General features: G+C 43.6%; 1 protein-coding gene across 3 annotated transcripts in view; it reads right to left on the reverse strand.

Moving 5' to 3' along the window:
- The window catches only part of LOC124591468 (polypeptide N-acetylgalactosaminyltransferase 5), a 209368-nt gene that overhangs the window by 156425 nt on the left and 27992 nt on the right, over positions 1 to 24951 (reverse strand). The window lies entirely within an intron of this gene.

The raw sequence follows: 24951 nt of genomic DNA on the forward strand, positions 1-24951 counted from the left end.
TGCGTACCATCGCGTTTCCGACTTTGATAAAGGCCGGATCGTAGCCTATCGCGATTGCGGTTTATCGTATCGCGACATTGCTGCTCGCGTTGGTGGAGATCCAATGACCGTTAGCAGAATATGGAATCGGTGGCTTCAGGAGGTTAATACGGAACGCCGTGCTGGATCCCAACGGCCTCGTATCACTAGCAGTCGAGATGACAGGCATCTTATCCGCATGGCTGTAACGGATCGTGCAGCCACGTCTCGATCCCTGAGTCAACAGATGGGGACGTTTGCAAGACAACAACCATCTGCACGACCAGTTCGACGACGTTTGCAGCAGCATGGACTATCAGCTCGCAGAGCATGGCTGCGGTTACCCTTGACGCTGCATCACAGACAGGAGCGTCTGCGATGGTGTACTCAACGACGAACCTGGATGCACGAATGGCAAAAAAAAGTCATTTTTTCGGATGAATCCAGGTTCTGTTTACAGCATCATGATGGTCGCATCCCTGTTTGGCGACATCGCGGTGAACGCACATTGGAAGCGTGTATTCGTCATCGCCATACTGGCGTATCACCCGGTCTGATGGTATGGGGTGCCATTGGTTACACGTTTCGGTCGCCTCTTGTTCGCATTGACGGCGCTTTGAACAGTGGACGTTACATTTCAGATGTGTTACTACCCATGGCTCTACCCTTCATTCGATCCCTGCGAAACCCTACATTTCAGCAGGATAATGCACGACCGCATGTTGCAGATCCTGTGCGGGCCTTTCTGGATAGAGAAAATGTTCGACTGCTGCCCTGGCCATCATATTCTCCAGATCTCTCTCCAATTGAAAACGTCTGGTCAATGGTGTCCGAGCAACTGGCTCGTCACAATACGCCAGGCACTACTCTTGATGAACTGTGGTATGGTGTTGAAACTGCATTTGCAGCTGTACCTGTACACGCCATACAAGCTCTGCTTGACTCAATGCCCAGGCGTATCAAGGCCGTTATTACGACCAGAGGTGGTTGTTCAGGGTACTGATTTCTCAGGATCTATGCACCCAAATTGCGTGAAAATGTAATCAAATGGTTCAAATGGCTCTGAGCACTATGGGACTTAACAGCTGCGGTCATCAGTCCCCTAGAACTTAGAACTACTTAAACCTAATTAACCTAAGGACATCACACACATCCATGCCCGAGGCAGGATTCGAACCTGCGACCGTAGCAGTCGCACGGTTCCGGACTGCGCGCCTAGAACCGCGAGACCACCGCGGCTGGCGAAAATGTAATCACATGTCAGTTCTAGTATATTTGTCCAATGAATATCCGTTTATCATCTGCATTTCTTCTTGGTGTAGCAATTTTAATGGTCAGTAGTGTGAAATGTAATCATCACTCACGGATTAGATCTTGATATTAGGGTTATTTACCGTGTATTCAAAGTTTAACGGAATTTTTTAGTACTAATGTGGAGGACATCTCGCCTTTTACTGATCAGGGTCAATCACCACTTTTCGCATCATAGAGATATCTGTACTAAATCATCCTGCAATTTGATTTCACCTTCTGATGATTTTACGCATCATCTGCAAACAATCTAAGAGGACTGCTCATATTGTCTCCTAAATCGTTAACATACGTTAAGAACAGCGGAAAGCCTGTAACACTTCCTTGGGGAACCCCACAACTTTTATTAGAGGAAATAACGAATCCAGTTGTACAAATGAGACGACACTTCATAGGCACGTAGTTTGAGTTGAAGCCACTTGTGAGGAACTGTCAGAACCTTTCAGAAAATAGAGGAATGTGAAACCAACACGCTATTCTTTATTAAGTGACGATGTATAAACACTTTTAGAGGCAAGGTTCTGCTGGACTGGTATGCCCTGGCCTTCCTCTGACCTATGAACTGATTCATCAAATGGTTCAAATGGCTGTGAGCACTATGGGACTTAACATCTGAGGTCATCAGTCCCCTAGACTTAGAACTACTTAAACCTAACTAACCTAAGGACATCACACCAATCCATGCCCGAGGCAGGATTCGAATCTGCGCCCGTAGCGATCGCACGGTTCCAGACTGAAGCGCCTAGAACCTCTCGGCCAATGCGGCCGGCATTGATCCATCGAGCTATGACGGGACAAACAGCACGAAGTTGAAACCGAATCACGGAACACAATCTAATTTTTCAAGTATGAAAACAGTATCAAATCCGAAAATAGTGTAATGTGACAGGAGAAGTCCTAGAAATAATGGACTTCCACATATACTGGTAATTTCTGACGAAGTGACACTGAGTAACAATAAGTTGTGAGTTTATAGTAACGTACGATGCAAGTCTCATTTGAACAGTGAAATTTAATTAACGACCGGTTTCAGGTTACAATTAGCGGCGAAGTCACGACTTCGTCACAGTCTTGAGGCGCCTAGACACTGTGACCAAGTGGTGGTTTCCATGATAATTGTAACTTGAAACTAGATGCGTGACATCCGAAACCGGTAGTTAAATTTCGCTGCGCAAGTGAGATTATATATTACTCCACATATTTAGTTAGCCTGACATACATTACTCCGTCAAGTCATATTGACTTAGAGTAGTAGTGTTAACAACAATATATACAGGCTTTTTAATTAATGGGTTAATTAACCTTAAATACAGCAACCGCAAGTTGCTCGCGTGCGTGTAATTAGCATAAATGCAGATAAACGGTTACTAATGAGCTCTCCCTAACGGAGTAGGGGCGGTGAGTACCTGATTTGGTAGTTACGTACTCTTCGTCCGCTGAGGTGTCCCGTTAGGGCCACAAGAGTCCAGCTACCTAAACTCTCCAGTTAACGGTTTCAGCCATCATACTGTGCGAGGAGGCACAGAGCTTAGCATACTGGACTCGCATTCGAGAGGATGTTCAAACCGGCATTCGGTCATCCTGATATAGGTTTTCCGTGATTTCCCTAAATCGCTTCAGGCAAATGCGGAGATGATTCGTTCGAATCTTTCTTTCCACGAACAATACGGGACTGGAATAGAAGGGAGAACCGATAGAGGTACTGAAGGTACCCTCCGCCACACACCGTCAAGTGGCTTGCGGAGTATGGATGTAGATGTAGATAGGGCAGGATCGATTTCCTTCCCCATCCTCCCCTAATTCGAGATTCTGCTCCGTCTTTGATGACCTCGTTGTCGACAGGACGTAAAACATTAATTTCTTCCTTCGCCAGCCATTCATTCTAAAGCTACATCGGTTCCCTTCCAAAGGCGTGATTACAGCTGTGCGCCTTGTGGATAGTCACCGCGTGACTACGCTTGCCTCACACGCAAGCAGAGGCACGCGTGTACTTGCGTGCCCTTTCCTCAAGATGTGCGTGAGTTACTCCTTTCACACCTGTGTTCACAATGGGCGCCATATGAGCCAAGCTGCAGCCACACGGCGACTAGCTGCAAGATGCACAGGTGTAAACGCGCCAAAAAAACAAGCGGGCGGGCACGCGCGCGCGCGCCCACACACACACACACACACACACACACACACACACACACACACACGCACACACGCACGCACGCACAGTTCTGTTTTAGCACCTTAGGCACGGAAGCCTGTTACAGAATAGCATACGCAACCATTTCTTCCGCGCTCCACTACCAAAATAGCAGAAAATGTAATCTTCCGCGCTACATAAGTTTTTTAGAGGTTATATCTGTGCAGAATTTATTAATTATTATAGAGCTGCGAGCGTACATGTTAAGACGGTTTTCCTGCTTTAGGAAGACTGCAGTGCCCATTCCATTTAAAGTGCGGGATACATGGAAAAGCGACCTCACGATGACTGGACTTGATATGAACTCATGTCTCTCCACATACGAGCCAAGTGTGTTAAACAATACGCGCACCAAGGAGCTTCGGGTGCTCAAAGTACCCTGCACCTCACGGTCACTTAGGGAGTTATTGGTACAACTAAATCACCCAGAAGTAACAGACATGTACCTTACACAATGATTTTATCTTGGAACTCTTCCATTTGGTCCGTGTTTGCATAGAAAAACAGTAATATCAGAGATTGAGTCCGCCTTGATGCAAAACACCTTGTTATTCGTTTATTTCTTTATTACCCCAAACTAGTATCGGCGACAAATATCACCATCATCAGTGTTTTTTTTATCTTATTTATTGTATGTTACAACATGTTCTGGATCAGAAACAAAGTGCGAAAGTTTTGTTTTTCTGTGTATAAAAGCAGCCACATGCCATCCAACGAACATGACATGATGTTCGCTAAGTAAAAAACGACAACAGATAAAAAGAGCACATAAAATATGCCGCAAACAGCACCAATAATTGCTTAAAACATGTTGTAACATACAATAAATAAGATTTAAAAAAACCACTGATGGTGATATTTGTCGACGAAACTAGTTTGGAATAATAAAGAAATTAACGAATAACAAGGTGTTTTGCATGAAGGCGGACTCAATCTCTGATATTACTGAGTTACTTTACAGGTTTGACAATTCAATTAATCCGTGGTATACCCGGTGAACCCGAAATCCGACAAAATTTCAGAGATTGTTATGGGTCATTTTCTGAATTTGTGCAAGGGACACAGAGCTCCGCTAGCTCGTTCCAGAGAAATAAAGCAATTATGATTTACTCGGTTTGTTACTCCAGTTACCTTTGTCTCTGTGAATATAACCTCACATCAGTGAAAGCCTGCAATACGCATTCACCAAAAAGTAAAACATACAACGGACTGATGTAACAAGCCTCGGATGAAAAAGCTCTCTGATGTGGTCGCTACGGGGTACGCTCAGCATGGCATACACGAAATTCACATCGGCCAACTCTGTCCATACTGCTGTGTATATCTGTCGAAGAACAAATAACGGTTCCGGAAAAACAGACCACAGACACAATCGAGCAATATTTCATGCAAGCTTGGAGGCGAAGTGTAAAGTGGGCATTACTGTCATCAACTGCAGATACCGTGAGTGAACGGAACAAGTCTGTTTACAAACAACACACACAGTGCGTATCGTTGACATTTGTACCGTTGGGCTGCCTTTTTTTTTTTTTTTTTTTCAGCGTAATAGAGATACAAAGATATTGTCGGTAAGAAATCAAACTATATGCAACTATTCTGTAGCGGGCCAGCGGAGACCAAGAGTCATTTTACACTCGAAAATACCAAGAAAATATTTCCGAACAATCTTGTCGGCGGAGTTCAGGTCCACCCTGTACGTCAACGGCTGATATATTCGTGTTCGCTAGCAGTCTTGAAACGCAACACCGGAAGATTTTTTTGGTAATTACGAGGGCATGCTGATAAGTAATGCCTACGAGTTTACGTGAAAGTTCTTAAACCTCTTTAAATGAAACAAACGTTATCAACGTTCTACATATTTATTATTCATGTCTACATATTTATTTCAAACTGGTCATCCAGGATATTGCAAAGGTTGCGACTTTACGTTGTCTTATCTTATTTAAAGCGTTAACTTTCATCAGGGACGTATTGAAATATCCTCTTCCTAGTGGAGTCATTATTTAAAAAAGACTCACGGAATTTAGTGTTCCACCGGGGTTTATTGATTCAAGCCTTAGAGTTTTGTAATTCAAAGTTATAAACAAAATTTGAAAAAGAACTTAGTACTTAAGTTTTGATGAAGTGAAAGTGAAGAGTGCTCTATGTTTTCACCAGGCAGAGGACATTATCGAAGGAACACACAACAATGCTCAAATTATGGTCATCATACGTTTGGTAGGAAAATGGATGCTAGCCTATTTATTATAACTTTGTCATAGCCGTTTCTAAGGATTCGTTGGCTGAAACGATTCAAGTAATATAAAGCGTTGAATTTACAATGAGAGAATTTGTGTGTGATATGGGGGCCATCAAAGAAAACTTATGGGGAATCTAAAGGTTACATTTAACAACTCAGGATTCGAAAATCAATCGCCTCAAAAGAGGAAAGTATGGTTTTATGCGATGTGCTTCACGCCTTAAAATTGTTACGGACTCATCTACATCAGTCGACACCGGGTTGTAACTGATCTACCCGAATAACATTACATCTGTACGAGTATTTACGTCATTTGCAGACTAATAGTTACAGCTATTAAATGTCTTATATTTTTAGGTTGTGTAGCACTTCCAAGTACATATGCCAAGACCAAGGCATTAACGCTTATTTTCCGCTGGCAGCAGGTCGGGTGTTAAAAGTGTAGACCCAAAACGGTTCGTCTGCTCTCTACAGACAGTAGTAGTCTACTTAGTGGTGCAGTTGCGTCCGTGCATAAAACGTCAGGTCGCACATTTTGTGACGTGTTTGTGGAAAGACTGTTCAATACAGAGAAAAAACACTGATGTGTTTACATATTAAAATAACACACACAAATTGGACGTCTACGGAATGAAAGGGATCGGAAAGCGACGTCACCGTGCAAAGACTGTGTGTTCATACCACGGGTACGTCAATATGTCACTTGGCACGGCACCGAAGAGTGAACGTGCGGTTATGAGATACCACCCCGCGATGCAAACGGTCAAAGTATAGTATCAGAATTCGGGACTTGCAATAATCTAATTTACTAACGGCCAAGCAGAATTCGTAACGAATGTTTTGACAAAATTTGCACATGAAACAATAGGTAAAGCGTCATCCAAGCATCGATATTTACTTGCTAGAAAACATATAATCGCAGATACATGCCAAACAATGTTTAGAATGCTGTACGTAAAGATTTTATCTCTACGATTGTTTTCCCTCCAAGTAACAAATAACGTCAAAAAGAACTGTATTTTTCCTCGTCAATAGAGATGACTTTTTCACGGATCCAAAAAAGATTTTTTTCATTTATGTGCTTACTTATGTACAGTAAAGCTTTTTCTTTGTCCAGATATTGTATAACCTAAATGATTTTTCGCTTTCCGATTCCTGGTCTCTCTTGTAGAAGAAAATAAAAATGCGCTTGGAACTTTTGCAATGTGTCTCGAAAACAAAGCAAACAAAATAAAGGTTAAGAAGGCACAACACCACAAAATCTACTACTACTACTACTACTACTACTACTACTACTACAACACTACGGAATGCAAGTTAATAACTGGTACTAAATTATAAATTTGTCTCAATAGCTAGACAATTACTTTTGTGTAAATTTATCCCCCCCCCCCTCCCCTCCACACACACAGACACACAACCGCCTGTTCCTACCCATCCAACACCTATAATTATATTTCGGCAAATGCTGAGATGACGTAAACAGAAATCAAGTAAGTTACAATTTTTTAAATTGTTTGGTGACTTATTGCTTTTCAAACATAGACTGTCCCTCGACTGTAGTACTTTTATGCGAGAACTATTTGTCATCATTCGTTAATTTTCTTAGAATTTATTTAATTAATACAGTTCCGTAATACCAGTCATTCTTGCAGAAATCGCACTTTGTACATCGCACTGAATTTATCTTATGGATCACTTTTTATCCAGTCATGATTCCTTGCATTCCCACGCCATTGAGCGTTTCGGCATTCTGACCCAAACACAAAGTTCACTATTAAGAAAACAGCTAGTCACAAGCAAAGGTGAAAAACTGAACTGAAACCCAGTTATTCGCACTCAGTAAAAAGCAGACATGCAAGTACGGGAATGACAATAACAGTGACAACAGTGCAGTCAACAATGCCATGGCATAATGGTTCAGTCTCCCACGCAGAATGGAATGCACAGGATTGCTCTGGCCGTTTTCATTCTGTTGCTCCCGCAGACTGGTTTTACTCGAAAGAATGGACGAACTGATTGTGGACGCTAGATTGTTTTCATACAGTTGTTCCGATACACTCGTTTCACTCAAAAGAATGAATGAATAATTCAACCGAAACGTTGTTTTCGAACAACCTACTGAATAGACTGTTTTCATTCGGTTGTTATCAGCAGACAGAACTCTGAACTGACTCTCCCACGCAATTATAACGGGACCTTAACTGTAAGTGAGCTCCATACTATTTTTCGTGACGGTGGTACTATGGTGGAGAAAGGTAATCCGTTGTGTGTTTTTAAAAGAACAATCCGGCATTCGCTTTAAACAACTTAGGAAGAGCAAGGAGAAACTAAATCTAGTAGTACACGCGAGAATATGAACTCTGCTCATCCTGGTACTATGGTGGAGAAAGGTAATCCGTTGTGTGTTTTTAAAAGAACAATCCGGCATTCGCTTTAAACAACTTAGGAAGAGCAAGGAGAAACTAAATCTAGTAGTACACGCGAGAATATGAACTCTGCTCATCCTGAATACGACTCAAATGTCTTACTCACTGTGCCATCTAGACAGACTGGGTTCGAACTGCTGACCGCAAAGAATTTAGTTTTTAAAACAGTATCCCAAATCACCCATTTGTGGATATTTAAATTTTTGCTCGCATCGCGCAGTGGCCTGCTATGAAATCGATAGCGATTTCGCTTACGGCGAGACGATATCGCGAAACCACATTGCCCACCGGTAAACGCTTACTTTTGTCCGTGAACTGTTGTGTTGATAAAAACGAATCGTAACACCAAACAACCCTTAGTTTCCTGGATCTCGTACCTAATACATAGTTTCTGCTGAAATTCTGGTTTACTAGAAGTAGTACGAGTCAACGACCACCATTCGATTTATTTGCGTGCATGTGCGAATATTATTCTTTTGAGAAGCGCGGCTCATATTATTGTGCTGGCGTTGTATGTACTTAGTCGCATTTTACGTTCTCACGTCATCGGTGAGACTGTCACCAACTTCTTTCTGGGTTTTGATGGCGAACATTGCGTCGTTTCTACAATGAGGTGACAAAAGTCATGGGATGAGTCCTAACATCGTGTCAGACCGCCTTTTGCCCGGCGCAGTGCAGCAGGTCGACATGGCATTGACTCAAGTCGCTGGAAGTCCTCTCCAGAAATGCTAAGCCATGCAGCCTCTATAGCCGTCCATAATTGCGAAAGCGTTGGCAGTGCAGGATTTTGTGCACGGACTGAGCTCTGGATTACGTCCCATAAATGTTCGATGGGATTCATATCAGGAGATCTGGGTGGCCAAATCAAATGGCTCTGAGCACTATGGGACCCAACTGCTGTGGTCATCAGTCCCCTAGAACTTAGAACTACTTAAACCTAACTAACCTAAGGACATCACACACATCCATGCCCGAGGCAGGATTCGAACCTGCGACCGTAGCAGTCGCACGGTTTGGCCAAATCATTCTCTCGAACTGTCAGGAATGTTATTCAAACCAATTATGAACAATTGTGCCCTGGTGACATGTTTGGGAACATGAAGCCTTTGAATCGCTGCAGATTGTTTCCAAATAGCAGAACACAACCATTTCCAGTCAATGATAGGTTCATTTCGACCAGAAGACCGAGTCCATTCTATGAAAACACAGCCCACACCTTCATGGACCCACCACCAACTTGGACAGTGCCTTGTTGACAACCTGGGTCCATGGCTTCGTTGGGTCTGCGCCACACTAGAACCCTACCATCAGCTCTTACCAATTGAAATCGGGATTCATCTGAATAGAACCCAGTACGTTGTCCTCGATGGTGAGTGTTCATAGGAGTGCCCCAGGGAAGTGTGGTAGGTCCACTGTTGTTTTCTATCTACATAAATGATCTTTTGGATAGGGTGGGTAGCAATGTGCGGCTGTTTGCTGATGATTCTGTGGTGTATGGGAAGGTGTCGTCGTTGAGTGACAGTAGGCGGATACAAGATGACTTGGACAGGATTTGTGATTGGTGTAAAGAATGGTAGCTAGCACTAAATATAGATAAATGTAAATTAATGCAGATGAATAGGAAAAAGAATCCTGTAATGTTTGAATACTCCATTAGCAGTGTAGCGCTTGACACAGTCACGTCGATTAAATATTTGGGCGTAACATTGCGGAGCGATATGAAGTGGGACAAGCATGTAACGGCAGTTGTGGGGAAGGCGGATGTTGTCTTCGGTTCATTGGTAGAATTTTGGGAAGATGTTGTTCATCTGTAAAGGAGACCGCTTATAAAACACTAATACGACCTATTCTTGAGTACTGCTCGAGGGTTTGGGATCCCTATCAGGTCGGATTGAAGGAGGACATAGGAGCAATTCAGAGGCGGGCTGCTAGATTTATTACTTGTAGGTTTGATCATCACGCGAGTGTTACGGAAATGCTTCAGGGACTCTCTGGAGGAAAGGAGGCGTTCTTTTCGTGAATCGCTACTGAGGAAATTTAGAGAACCAGCATTTGAGGCTGACTGCAGTACAATTTTACTGCCGCGAACTTTAATTTCGCGGAAAGACCACAAAGATAAGATGAGAGAGATTAGGACTCGTACTGAGGAATATAGGCAGTCATTTTTCCCTCGTTCTGTTTGGGAGTGGAACAGGGAGAGAAGATGCTAGTTGTGGTAAGAGGTACCCTCCGCCACGCACCGTATGGTGGATTGCGAAGTATGTATGTAGATGTAGACGAGGCTATGGTTTTCCAGTCGTCTATGATCCAACCGATACGGTCACGGGCCCAGGAGAGGCGCTGCAGTCGATGTTGTGCTGTTAGCAAAGGCACTCGCGTCGGTCGTCTGCTGCTGTAGCTCATTAACGCCAGAGTTCGCCGCACTGCCCTAACGGATACGTTCAACGTACGTCCAACTTTTCGGCCGCGATTACAGTGGCCTTTTTCTGAGACTACTGGTGTGTTTTAGCTGTGCAAAGTGACTTATAACTTGCCATTACTGCTTGCTGAACATAATGTAACGTCACAGTTTTAAAACTTCGCTGTTATGATTGGTCTCTTGAGGCGAAATGACCGGGAACGATATTGTGGTAGGCTATTATAGTGGAGGGAGTGGGGATCTGCTGTGATCTATTGCTTCTTGCATTGCATACCATGATTTGTAGTCATGCTGGCAGCCAGGATGGGGCAAGGCTGAGTCCATCCTATCTATTCATGTTGTTAGGGTATTTTAATATTTCGATGGCTTCTCTGATCTTGGGTTTTATCAAAACCGGTTACTTGGCAAGTAAGCTGGTTTCGTTAAATTTTATTTCCATGCCGCATTGTTGCTGTTGGTCGGCCGCTGCAGATCTGCTGAGTTCCCCTAGACGAATGTAACGCTAGTGTTTTGTAATGTCTCTTGCAGCGGTCTCTCCGTGATGTTGTCAGAAATTTTATAAATTATATAACTCAGCACATATCTCGAAATACCTCTTCTTATCTTACCGATTCCTGAACTTTAATATACGATGATTATCAATGCAAAGTAGTTTCAAGCCCTATTATTCCTTGGAGCGTCCATTTACTCCATGGAATAGCTTCTCTGCTATCTATGTTTTCTCTTAGGAAAAGAATGAAGGAGATCTTGCTGATTAGCCGTGAAAGAACGAAGATGTATATGTATGTATTGTTGAGCTAGTCGCCATCTTGATGAGATTCTGTATGAGAAGGAATTTAATACATGAACTACACTAAAGTAGGTGTGTTCGCGTATTATTTAACTGATTACTATTGACAGTGTCTGCTTACTACGCTGTGTTGCACGGGATCAGTGGGGAACGTCTGATTTACACTGGACGAACCTGTCGTTTTGTATGCTCAAGATATCCAGTTTATTACTTTCAATAAATAGGCTAACACGGTCTTAGCAGCAGATCTCCGGTCTTCCCCATGTGATCACCGAAAGTTAATAATTATTACAAATGTTTTCAGGAGATCGACTCACAATTTTCGTCGCACCGAGACTTCAAAATTGATTCACTGCCTTATGGAATTTAAGTTAAGCTCAATTTAATCAGGATAGAACAGTATTGAACTGTGTGAATGTGATAAGCCTGGTTTGTGAATGAAAATTCCCATAATATACGCATGTTTTTTACTATCCTGATCAGTGAAGCTAAATCAGGCCGGTGTGTGAGAGGTTTTTAAATTTTAGATCCCACAAAAAAATATAAAAGTTTTCGTATGCGTTAAATTTACAACATAATTGGAGCAAAAAGAGACGTTTCATAACCCAAATGTTTCTGCTACTGCTGTTTCATAAGCAGCAAGGCATAACTGTAAGTCAACACATACGACACCAAAGTCGACTAAAGCCTGAAGACGACCGCTGTGAACGACAACGAAGCCCGAAGGCTCTACGATCACTTGGCTCACTACAGGAAGTGTGAAGGAAAATGGCCACAAGTGTACCTAAGAAGAATCAGTAATAATAATATAATGGCGTGTGACGAGGGCCTCCCGTCGGGTAGACGGGTGCAAGTCTTTCGATTTGACAACACTTCGGCGACTTGCGCGTGTAAGATAATAATTCTGATTCGACGTCATGCTGTCTGGAGCCAGCAAGATATTGTTGGACCCGACAGCATGGCCTATATGGTGCGGGACGTACAAAAAAACTAGATACATTACGAGGGAGGGAGGGGGGAGAGAGAGAGGCAGAGAAATGGAAATGAGCGTATGGCATTGTTGGCTGGGAGACCCCATGCGGGGGAGTTTGGCCGCCGTATTGCAAGTCGTTTTTAGTTGACGCCACTTCGGCGACTTGCGGGTCAATGATGATGAAAATGATAAAGGACACACAACGCCCAATCCCCTGCCGGGAATCGAACCTGGGCCCCCTGCGTGATAGGCGGAAATGCTACCGCTACGCTACGGAGGCGGACAGAGAGAGAGAGAGAGAGAGAGAGAGAGAGAGAGAGAGAGCTCCAATTCTGTTCGAGTTTGTGGGGAACGACACCTGGTCTGAGTTGTGATTGAGAGTTTGGACTGAGGAGGGAGGCATGCTAGGGTAGTCCGTGCAGTTGAGCAAAGCCATTGCGCCAGCTGACGCGCATCTGTCTAGTGTGCAGGGGAGCTAAGTTCTAATCCTAGCATTTCATTCATCGCTTGTCTGCATATATACGTTAAGAAAAATTAGTGTGTTGGACACCGCAAACTTACTTTTGTTGATGCAATAAGTTACCAATAGCCGTATGTATTGTAGAAATTTATTTTATGAACTTCTTCTGTGCTACCAGTTTCGGCATTACAATTGATGCCATCTTCAGGCCCCACACGTCGTAGTCGTAAATTCGCTATACACTGAAGAAGCCATATAACTGGATCCGTGAATCAAATCGCTATGCAACGGCGCTTGGTGGCCAGGCGACACCTGGCCACCAGGAGCTGTTGCATAGCGATTTGATTCACGGATCAATGTAATGCCGAAACTGGTAGCACATAAGAAGTTCATAAAATTTCTACAATATATAGGGCTGTTGGTAACTTATTGCATCAAGAAATACATTCCAGCCGTTATCCCACAGTCCATATTGGATCAACACAGACCGCAAACTTTGTTCAACATTCAGAATAGAAAACAAATAAAAAGAAATGATTACCACACAGATTCAGATAAATGTAATTTTATACGCAATATCCCATTGTTGTCCTCCATAAAGCTGACTAGAATAAATAAATGTGAACCTCAATAAAATGACTTCAATTCTTACGCGAAGTGGTATAACTACGTGGACTGAAGTGTTGCTCATACTTTTTATGCAAAGAGGACTGGAGTAGTCGCAAGACGGATAGAATAATCCACGAGGCCAAAGTCGAGAAGCGTGTAAGGCAAGATTGCTCACTGTTACTTCCGCTATTTAGATTGTATACTAAAGAGGCAATGAGAATACTAACAGACTATCTAGGTGTAGACGTTGCTCCTCTGAGACAAGAAGTCGGCATGTTACGGTTCACTGACGACAAAGCGATAGACTCCGAAGTTTAAAGAGGTGGAATGCGTGCTAGCTGATGGCTGTGATATGTACATGAAGAGAGAACTAAGATAATAGTGGCCGCACTGAGTAGACATGCTGAATGGTTAAATATTGAATTTTGACAACACATTCTTTAAGCGGAGAACGAACAGATAGAGAAGGAGGAAGATGAAAGACACTATCAACAGCCGCACGCAATAATAAACTTTTTTTTTTTTTAAAGAAGACAACTGCTAATATATAAAAATATAAATCTTGAGACCAGAAAAACATTCACGCTAAGCTGTTTGGGAGACACGTGTGTACAAGTGAATGTAAGTACGACCAAGCACTCATGTCTTACAACGAGCGAGGTGGCGCAGTGGTTAGACACTGGACTCGCATTCGGGAGGACGACGGTTCAATCCCGCGTCCGGCCATCCTGATTTAGGTTTTCCGTGATTTCCCTAAATCACTCCAGGCAAATGCCGGGATGGTTCCTCTGAAAGGGCACGGCCGACTTCCTACCCCATCCTTCCCAAATCCGATGAGACCGATGACCACGCTGTCTGGTCTCCTTCCCCAAAACAACCAACCAACTCATATCTTACAATCAGTCAACGAAATGTACGCTTCAGCGCCTGCAATTGCCAGCTAAGCAATGTGTCAGTCATAGATAAAGGTAACGTAGATTGGATTAGCGAAAGCGTGATGCCGCCGCTCATGTTATCGACAAAGATAAGCAACGCGTCATAGCGAATGAGCAACTTCTCACTTTGTTCGATGAACAAGCTGTTGACTGCGAGTATCTCCGTCAAATACCAACAAGGAAACTCAGAACGACTTTCATGAAATTTCCACTTAAAACTAAATAAGTGTAGGGTAATGCGCGTGAACAGAAAAAAAAGAAATATTGTGCCATCGATCCCACAGTTGACAAAGGTAGTATTCAAGAACTGGCTCAGAGATCATTTTGCATTTCCAAAAAGAGGCTACCCGCAAACAAAATTTCAGAAAGACTTCCTAGAACTTTCATTTATGTCAGATGCGAATAAATTTATCTTTTCCAGAAAAGCTTTTCTTGCTATTGCCAATCTGCATTTTATATAGTCTTTAGTCTAATTGCGTGCTTTCCGCTGTTGTTCCGAGTAGTGAATTCAGTTTTTCTGCACGTTATTTCGACCAGAAGTGAGTGGACGTAACAGCACAGACTGCACCACCACCCAGAAAACTGCTCGGTCGGTCGAAGAAATGTCGTAAAAAATTGAATAACAAATTCGATTGAACACCCGAAAGCACGCAGAGAAAGCCTGAGACCACAGACTTTGTTTCTGCCTTTGTCAGGTATTTTGCAGTCCAAATAGTACATCCCATCTACCACAACTCTAATATCCTTAACTTCACTTGATTTAATTCGCCTGCATTTCATTACTCGCGTTAATCTTCATGTCACAGCCTCCATATAAGCCGGCATCCATTCCGCTGAACTAACCTACACCTACATAATTGCTCCGCAAGCTACTGTACGATCTATGGTGCACCGTACCTTGTACTTCTGCCAGTCATTCCCTTTCCTGTTCCAATCGGCAAATGGGTCAAGAGAAAAACAACCGCCTACATGCTTCCGAACGTACCCAGAATTCTCTCATTTGTCACGTTCCTTCAAAGACCTTGTAAAAAATAACTAGACTCACTGATGGCGCTGCAGTCGCGGGATAATTTGAACCTTCGGCTGGACGCCATAATAGTGGTTGTAGTCTGATGTGTTGTGTAGAACTGTTGTTTATGAAGACCCTGATTCAACGTTGTATATTTGTTGGGGCGTACATAAAGTATTTGTTACTCGTAATTCTACTGTCTGTACGTTCCAATCAAAAGAAGTACGATGGTGAAGAGTTGTGCAGCGATTAATTGTACAAATAAATTCGAGAAAGGAACGAATATTACATTTCACAGGTATGTGGATATTTTAAGTTGTTTTGTATGTCAGTGCACTTGCTTAGTAAATGTTTTTGTAACAGGGTATTAGCGTAATGTCTGTGCATATATTTGCAGGTTTCCTTTCTCAAAACCACAGCAGTTACAAAAATGGTTACACGCTGTCAGGAGGCAAGATTTCCGACCGACAGTATACCATTTTATATGTTCCGATCATTTTGAAGAAAGTTGTTTCTTGAAAATTACGTAAATCGCAGAAAGCTGAAAGATGATGCTGTTCCATCCATCTTTCGTTTTCCAGACCATATACAGCAGAAGATAAATTTTTCTTTGTGAACCACATTTTATTTTAACTATAAAAGTTGAGTTGCAAGCAACACGAAATTTGAGTTAGCAGGCTTTTTAACGTTATAAAATGCAAATGAATGTGTGTAATTGTAATCTGATTTCACAACTTCTCTCGATGGAACAGTTGTTGAGTTTTATTTATTATATGAAAAAACCACACGTATAAACTGAAGTGTACATCTTCGAAAGTAAATATTGTGACTAATGCGATACTGGATACCTGCCTGAAGTCTTGTTTGTTGTAGCTGGCTGATCGGTAGTGTTTTCATGGTCTAGGTTAGGTTGAAACTTGATAATTTAGTCGTGAGTTGCCAAAGCACTACGCCATATATAACGCACTTTTCGTCATAAAATCTAAAGCAACGTAGAGTCAGAAAATATCTATTAACATAGTGGGCAAATCTTCGAGTATTTTGATGCATTTTGCATACATCTATCGTAAATGCTAGGGGTCCAGTGCTACGAAAAATGCTAGGGGTCCAGTGCATAACTTTTAGCTACGGCAGATTCCATGTACTACGTAACATAAATTCATAAACAGTGACTAGTTGCTGTTTGTTCATAAATTAAAAACTATATTGTAGTAACGTATTTAAATGAGGGATTATGTTTGTGACCTAACTCTAGGGAAGGCATTTTATAACCAAAAGCGATGTATAAACATTCGAAATCCGCGCGTCAGTTTACCACTCTAATGGCCGCCGGCCAGCTATTCAATTTGTCCGCTCTTCACAGTCGACCACTCGTGCGGTTGTAGGGGCCTGCGTTCCTTACGCGAGATGTAAGCTGACGGTAGTAGGGTCTTCCCAACTCCTGTGCTGTCATTTACAAAATTACAAAGTCATCGGCAAACATCACAGTTATTATTTCTCCTCCCTGAACTTCAATTCCTTTCCCAAACACCCCCTTTGTGTCCTTTACTGCTAGCTATATATAAGGAATAGGTTACAGCCTATATCACTCCCTGGTCAACTACTACCTACCCCTGTCTATATAAATAATTGAATGTGTACGGAATCTCAGTGCGAGATTTCTACTCGCAGCTGGCAAATTTTTCTAAATCTACAACTGCTATAAATGTAGGTATATTTCATAGTGCGAAAAAATTACAGACGTCGATGATGAGTCCCTAGGTGCATTTTCAAAGCTCGCTTTGCCTATCCAATGTAGTCTCATACCTTAACCGATCCCTTTATATTTCCGGAACAGCGAGAGCGTCGTAAGAGTGGCAATACCGGAAGAAATGCAAAGGACGAAAGTAAATTACAAATTCTGCCTTTCGCTAAATGTGTGTTACATGTATGGGAGCATCGATATATCTTGCTTTCTTCTCGGCGTACGCGTGTTATTCTAGTCCACACGTCAGGCAATGACCAAAATGCCGCATCGGCGTTAGCGCTCTTATCGGACAGTCACTGGAGTGCGTCAAGCATTGAAGTTCAGTACGATCATAAAATACTCGGCTATCTCGGGAGTTTAATTGACGTCGCCACGAGTAGCACAGACCAAAGACGGAATACTGCACACGTAAAAGGTCGACTTCAGGCATCGGATCAAGTGATTATGCAGAGGGGTGTGGGGGGGACCATCCATTAATGACGCTTTTACCAAAATGAAAAGCAAGGTTTCGTCCCTCCCTAACATTAGCACAGAAATCAAAACTGTACGTCTGGACTCTGGGAAGTGGAGCGTGGGCGGTCGACAAACCAGAAAATATTTTGCCAATACTACACTGATAAGCCACAACATTATGGCAAACTGCCCACCGCGAAATTTAACGCCACCTGGTGGCGTTGCTGGCACGTTATGCCTGAGGAAAGTACAAAGTGCGCCCAGAATAAAAGGAGATTACAGTGATATGTAAAAGCCTTTAACAACAACAATATTATAATTACAAATATACTTAACTGCCATTGCTGCTGATACACCGATCCAGGTGGGTAGGAAGGGAGTGGATTGCTTGAGTACAGAAACTCATGGGTTGCAGACTGTTCAAGTTTTCCCCGGTGTGCTGCACCTCCTAGTCACAGGTGAAGCTATGACCTACCAGAGATTGTTTTAAGGGGGGTGAAGATATGCGGAGCACACGGAGAAATATCGGGGCAATAGGGAGGATCTTCCACGACACCCCATCGAGCTCTAGGGTCGTCTTGGCCACATCTGGCCTAGCGTTTTCCCAGAGAAGCACTATCCCATTCGAGAGCATGCCCCCTAACGCTTGTTCTTGATGGCCTTTTTGAGACTCAGCAACGTGTTGCAATATTTGTCAGCATTAAAAGCTGGTCCCTGTGTTACCCAATCGATGAGTAGAGGCCCATCTTCGTCGAAAAAAGAAACTGAGCACCAATTTTCTGGCCTCCGGGGAAGAGTTTTTATTTATTTTTTAGAGTAGAGGACCGCGATGCTACCACTCCATGCCTCATTTGGACTCAGGGTCGAAGTGATGACACTACGTTTCATCGCGTACAGCAATCTGAGCGGTGACATCCATTCCTTGTTCAGTGGATCCCAACAGATGGGAACAGCAAACAGTTTCTCACCATCTTCTGATTATCTGGAGGATGCTTGGAAGCCCACTGTTCACAAACTTTGCCGTAACGAAGTTTCTCTTGGATTATGCGGTTTTTGTTTATCGACAGTTGAATAGCAATGTCACATATGGTGATCCGATAATTCGTCCGTATGAGCTCCTCTGTAGACGAAATCGTGGCCACGTCCTTCCTCATATCGCTGACACAAATGGAATATTGTTCACCGTGCGAGACACTGCTCTCGGTACACCTCTTTCATCCCGCGATAATTTTATGAAGCATGCTCACCTTCTGCAGGAAGAAATTGGATAACCGCTCTTCGTGCTTATCGAGACGAATACACCATTCAACGAACTGCGGAAACAACTATCGAGATACGAGGAAACTGCTGAGAAATCAACTCCGGTTGTGCAACTGGGAATATCAGCACACCATACAGTGCGACCGCTGCGAAGGTCTCCTTTTCAGTTGGGCATATCTTATATCTAAGCGGAGCAGAGAAGAATGGGGAACATTCTAGCGACGATACGGGATGTATGTGATGAAATCCACAGACACACAAGCGAGTGTGATACAGGTATTGTTATTGCCTAGGAACAAGCGTCTCGAAAACGGCAAACCTGGTCGGCTGTTGGTGTGCTACTCTTCACTGCACTAGTTGAAGGACAGTGAAACCACAAGTAGGCGAAAAAGTGTTGGATGTACGCGCCTCAGCACAGAATGTGCAGGTCGCAGGCCTGCCCAGTCAGCAAAGCAGGATAGGCGGCGATTCGTGGAACACAGAGTACAATGCTGTTGCAGTCACAAGCATTTTGGAGCACACCGATCAGAGCACATCGTTGAACACGACGCAGCAGCAGCAGCCCATACGTGTTACCATGTTGACTCATTGGTAGCGCCAATTACGACTGCAGTGGGCATGGGATCATCGAGATTAGACCATAGTCAGTGGAACGTGTCGCCTTGTCGGAGGAATCACTTTTCTTTTTACGCCTTGGCGATGTTTGTTCCCAGATACGCCGTCATCCAGGCGAACGGTTGCTCCAAAAAAGCACCGCGCGACGGACGCAAGGTGGTGGAGGCAGTTTTAGCCTTTGGGTGACATTCAACTGGGCTTTCATGGGACTTGTTGTAGTAATGGAAGGCACCGTGACAGCTATGGACTACATGTAGATTATTACGGACCACCGGCGCATGCCTTCATGCATGATGTCTTCGTCAACGACCGCGGCGTCTTCCCGCAGGATAAATGTTCAAAAATGGTTCAAATGGCTCTGAGCACTATGGGACTTAACTGCTGTGGTCATCAGTCCCCTAAAACTTAGAACTACTTAAACCTAACTAACCTAAGGACATCACACCAATCCATGCCCGAGGCAGGATTCGAACCTGCGACCGCAGCGGCCGCGCGGTTCCAGACTGTAGCGCCTAGAACCACTCGGCCACCACGGCCGGCGCAGGATAAATGTCTGCGTCACAAGGCCAGTATCGTGCTACAGTGTGTACAGGAGAGTGAACTCTTGTTGAAGTTTTGGATACTGAATCCCCTGATCTGAAACCGATGGAACATACGTGGGATGCTATCGGACGCCCGATGCGCTCCTACAAAACACCGACCCACAATTTAATGTAATTGCGTTACCTGTGCGTACATATCCTATGCCATATACCTCCGGAAACCTACCCAGGGCTTGTCGAATTCATTGCAGGCAGAATCCCTTCTGTATTACGCAATTAAGCAGGTGGTCATAATACCATATGATCTTCAGTGTATGTCGTAATTTTCGTAAGTGTATGGTAAAATAGGAATCTGTAAAACTGCTACCAACCACAATGTAATGCAATATTTCAGTAATTACGGCGCATAAGCTTACGATCGCCAAAATGAGGAAGGAAGACAGCAGATGAACGTCCCATCGACGAAGGAAAATTTCAATTTAACATCTCGACGACAATGGAGACCTTCAGAATAAGCACAGCCCGCATTCAGGAAGGATTGAGAAAAAATAATCGAGAGTACCTTTTTAAAGAAACCATACTGGCATTTAAGCCATTTAGGGGAATCACGGACTACTGCACGATCCCGATACGTCCCGCGACTCTTTCAGTGGGAGGACGTGGTGCAATTTGGACAGTTTATCTTCGTACGGCTTCAGAACATTTCCGAACAAGTGATAATATCAAAGACTGTTACTTCTTAATGCAATGGTGTAACTAAACTCGTCCCGTTCTGGTGCTCTATTTATGCTCGATCGCTAAGTAGGAATTCTCAACCTAGACATACAAAGAAGCAGGTTTCGACGACCGGTCCGTCCTAGATTACTCGTTTTACTTGTAGCTTATTTGACATCTGGAAATATCTACATATGTGAAAGAAGGCAAGCCAATCGTTGACTAGAACCCATGTTAAGCAGTAGGTCCTCTTATAAATGGATACGGAAGAAGGAAGGCAAAGACAAATCGTCTCCCATAATACCTGTTATGGTTCTCGTCGTCAGCTGACGACAGGTAGCCAATGCTAAATAGAAAGAGAGATTGCAGGTTTGGCAGTGACAGGTTTGGCAGTGAAGTCGGTAATAGTTAGAGAGGCATTCCCTATGCCATACTTGACTAAGCGCCTTGTTAGAGGTTGCTTCCTATCAGCTGAAGGCTATGCTACATTCCTAGTTGATGTCCCAAGGAAGAGTGGACGAGAACTCGCTAGATACTTTTCACAAGCCACGGAGCGGCGCTAGGGGGTGCTAGTCCCGACTCGCGGGTACAGCGATATCTATTACGGACCGCGGTCGATATCTGCAAGCCCTAACAAGTATGGTACCGAACGTCGATACCACAGTACCATGCTTAGTAAAGCACTGTGGTGTTCATATCAACCTTCCGGCTGATTATATCTTTACTTATCTAAAGACAAAACAATACTGCAGGAAAATGTGAACGAATCTTTCGTACTTTTCACTGTCAACAACACGATTCTTTGGACAAAAATTGTGAGTACTGCACGTCACACCAATGAGAAACCGACAAGACCTTTCACTATTCAAAACGTGATGTTATAAGTTTATAATAAAAATATAGACTGAGGCGACAAAAGACATAGAATCCCTCCGAATATCGCGTCGGATCTCCTTTTTGCCCAGTGCGGTGCAGCAACTAGATGTGGCATGGACTCAACAGGTCGTTGTAAGTTCCCTGAACAAATATTTAGCCATGGTGCCTCTATAGCCGTTCATAATTGGGAAAGTATTGCCGGTACAAGACGATGTGCACCAACTGAGCTCTCGATTATGTCCCATAAATATTCGATTGGATTTATGTCGGGAGATCTGGGTGGCCGAATCCTTCGCTCAAATTGTCCGGAATGTTATACAAATCAGTCGCGAACAATTGTGGCCCAGTGAGATGACATCGTTGTTTGAGAACATGAAGTCCTTGGATGGATTCAGATCGTCTCCGAATAGCACAATACAACCATTTCCGGTCAATGATAGGTTCATTTGAACCAGAAAACCGAGTCCATTCCATGTAAACACAGCCCACACCATTGTGGAGCCACCACCAGCTTGCACAGTGCCTCGTTGACAACTTGGCTTTGTTGGGTCTGCACCACACACTAATCCTACCATCAGCTCTTACCAACTGAAATCGGGACTTATCTGACGAAGCGACGGTTTTCCAGTCGGTCTATGGTCCAACCGATATGGTCACGAGCCCAGGAGATGCGCCGCAGGCGATGTCGTGCTGTTGGCAAAGGCACTCGCGTCGGTCGTATGTTGCTACAGCCCATTAACGCCACATTTCGCCGTGCTGTCATAACGGATACGTTCGTTCTACGTCCTACATTTTGCTGTAGCTCACCAGCACGCGAAAAAACTTCTATAGAAGATGCGACTGAGATTTCTGTGTCAATGTAATTTCAAAAATCATCAAATAACACATGTATTACAATCTGAAATTGAAGCAGTCATCTGGAAATCAGTAACATGTTTATTTCAAATGAATAGGACAACTATGGGGCATACATCTAACAAGTCTGGTTATCTGTTCTTTCGGACATGTCCTTTCATGATTCCGTAGTCGCAGGTCGCAAAGAACAGACACCACACATGTAAATATACGCACGTTGATGGCAATTAATGATCATTCGGTGCAGAAGCACTCTTCGTATTAACTATTGCGATAATTAGCGTGAGGCTGTAAGCTATGAAGACGACAGGAGACGCTAAATCTATAGTATGGGACAAGTTGGGAATTTGGATTGGACGGGAAGCGTACTCTGATAGCCGAAGCGGTTAAGACGACGGCTCGCGTGAAGCGGGAAATCCAGGTCCGAATCCCGATCAGGCATAAATTTTCACTTGTCGCCAATGAATTTATTTAAATGTCCGATTGCGGCTGAGATCGGAATTTCACTTTCATCTCTCTCAAGAGTACTTGAAACCCAGTACTGAATAACGCTCCAAGCTCTCGCTTGAAGTCCCGCAAAACTGGTGTTCTGTTGCAGGGTCAACCTTTTCTCCAGGAGGAAGCACGAAAAGAAAAAGAGAGAAAGATAGAATGAGAATGAGAGAGAGAGAGAGAGAGAGAGAGAGAGAGAGAGAGAGAGAAGGAAGTCTACTGAAGGTTTCCATCGTAACGGCTACAAAGACCCTATTCATGCAACGTCAGGGTCTGAACTGCCGAGGAAGATACGCTGCCGTCCAAACAGGCCACGACAAAATTTGCGCTACGCTACACAAATGGGGTATCGTCTATTGCCCTGAATGTGACTGCGGAGCTGTAGAGTAGACGGGAGGACTTTGTCAAACAATGCTCCAAGGGACGTTACTGAGGGAGTGAGGGAGGGAGGGAGATTGGGTTTAACGTCCCGTCGACATCGAGATCTTTAAGAGACTAATTGCACGCTCAGGTTGTATGGATGGGGAAGGAAACCGGCCGAGCCCTTTCAAAGGAACCATCCAGGCATTTGCCTGAAAGCGATTTGGGAAATCAAGGAAAACCTAAATCTGGATGGCCGGACGTCGGTTTGAGGCGTCGTCCTCCCGAATGCGAGTTCAGAGTGCTAACTACTGCGCCACCTCGCTCGGTGAAAGGTACTCTGTGCAATCGAGTCATGTCCTGGAAGCTTCAGTTGAAGATGTTAATTGGATATGGAATACTGATATGCATATGTGAATTTAGAATGCTGTGACCGTTTTTTCGTAGAATTTACGATTTTCATTGTTTCTTCCGCTGAAATTGTAATTTGTAATTTGTTTCTGTTTCGTAAAAAATAACCAACACAGTGTTGTGAGTGTTCAATGGTGTCGAGCAGACTTTAAACCTTTAACGTGGAGCCATCGTATATACGAGGTAAATACGAGGGTTGGAACTTTGATAGTAGCAACTATTTATTTACAGCTCGTACAAAATAGATACGTGTTTCAAAGTTTTACTGACCTTCAAAGTAGTCAACAGCATTGTGTATAACCCGTTGCCAGCGATGTGGAAGTCGTAGAATACTCTTAGCAGCGCCAGTTGTGTTGACAGTTCGAGCGGCGCGGTCTATTGCCCGACGAATTTGTAGCAGTTTTGAAGCGAATGCTGTGAAGTGATTCCTTCAATTTAAAAATCGAGTTGAACTCACGAGGGCTTAAGTCAGGGGAGTGCAGTAGGTGATACAGCACTAAGCAGCCCCATCAGTCAAACAAATCAGTAACAACTTGCACTGTACGTGGTTGACCACTGTCCTGCAAAATGATGGTCAGCTGTAGAAAGTGTCTGTCTCTAAGCTGGTCGTAGGTTGTGTTCCAAAAATGAACAGCATAGAGACAGAAGTGATGACACTTTCTGCAGGACCTGGCCATCATTTTGCAGGACAACGCTCAAGAACGTAAAGTGCAAACTGTTACTGATTTGTTTGACTGATGGCGCTGCTAAGAGCTATACCACCTACTGCACGCCCCTGACTGAACTCTCGTACGCTCAACTTGATTTCTAACCTCAAGGAAACACTTCACGGCATTCGCTTCAGAACTGCTACAAATTCGTCGGGCAACAGACCGCGCCGCTCGATCTGTCAACATACCTGGCATTGCTAAGAGTATCCTACGACTTCCACATCGCTGGAAACAGGTTACAAACAATGCTAGTGACTACGCTGAAGGTCAGCAAAAGTTTGAAACACGTACGAGATGTAAATAAATGGTTGCCACTGTTAAAGTTCCAACCCTCGTATATATGAAAATGCTAGCAGTGAAATTAGAAATAGAGGGGTTGGATAAAAATATGGAAAAACAGCAAGAAAAGCATGCTTGAACATAAATGCAGATGTTTGCCAAGCCCACATGTGGTGCTGTTTTATTTAGCCATGAACGGCACCTCTGCGATGTCCGCGATACGTTGCAAGTGTCAGTCGTGGCCATAATATTGT

This window comes from Schistocerca americana, chromosome 2, assembly GCF_021461395.2.
Source record: "Schistocerca americana isolate TAMUIC-IGC-003095 chromosome 2, iqSchAmer2.1, whole genome shotgun sequence".
In the NCBI taxonomy this organism is placed as follows: domain Eukaryota; kingdom Metazoa; phylum Arthropoda; class Insecta; order Orthoptera; family Acrididae; genus Schistocerca; species Schistocerca americana.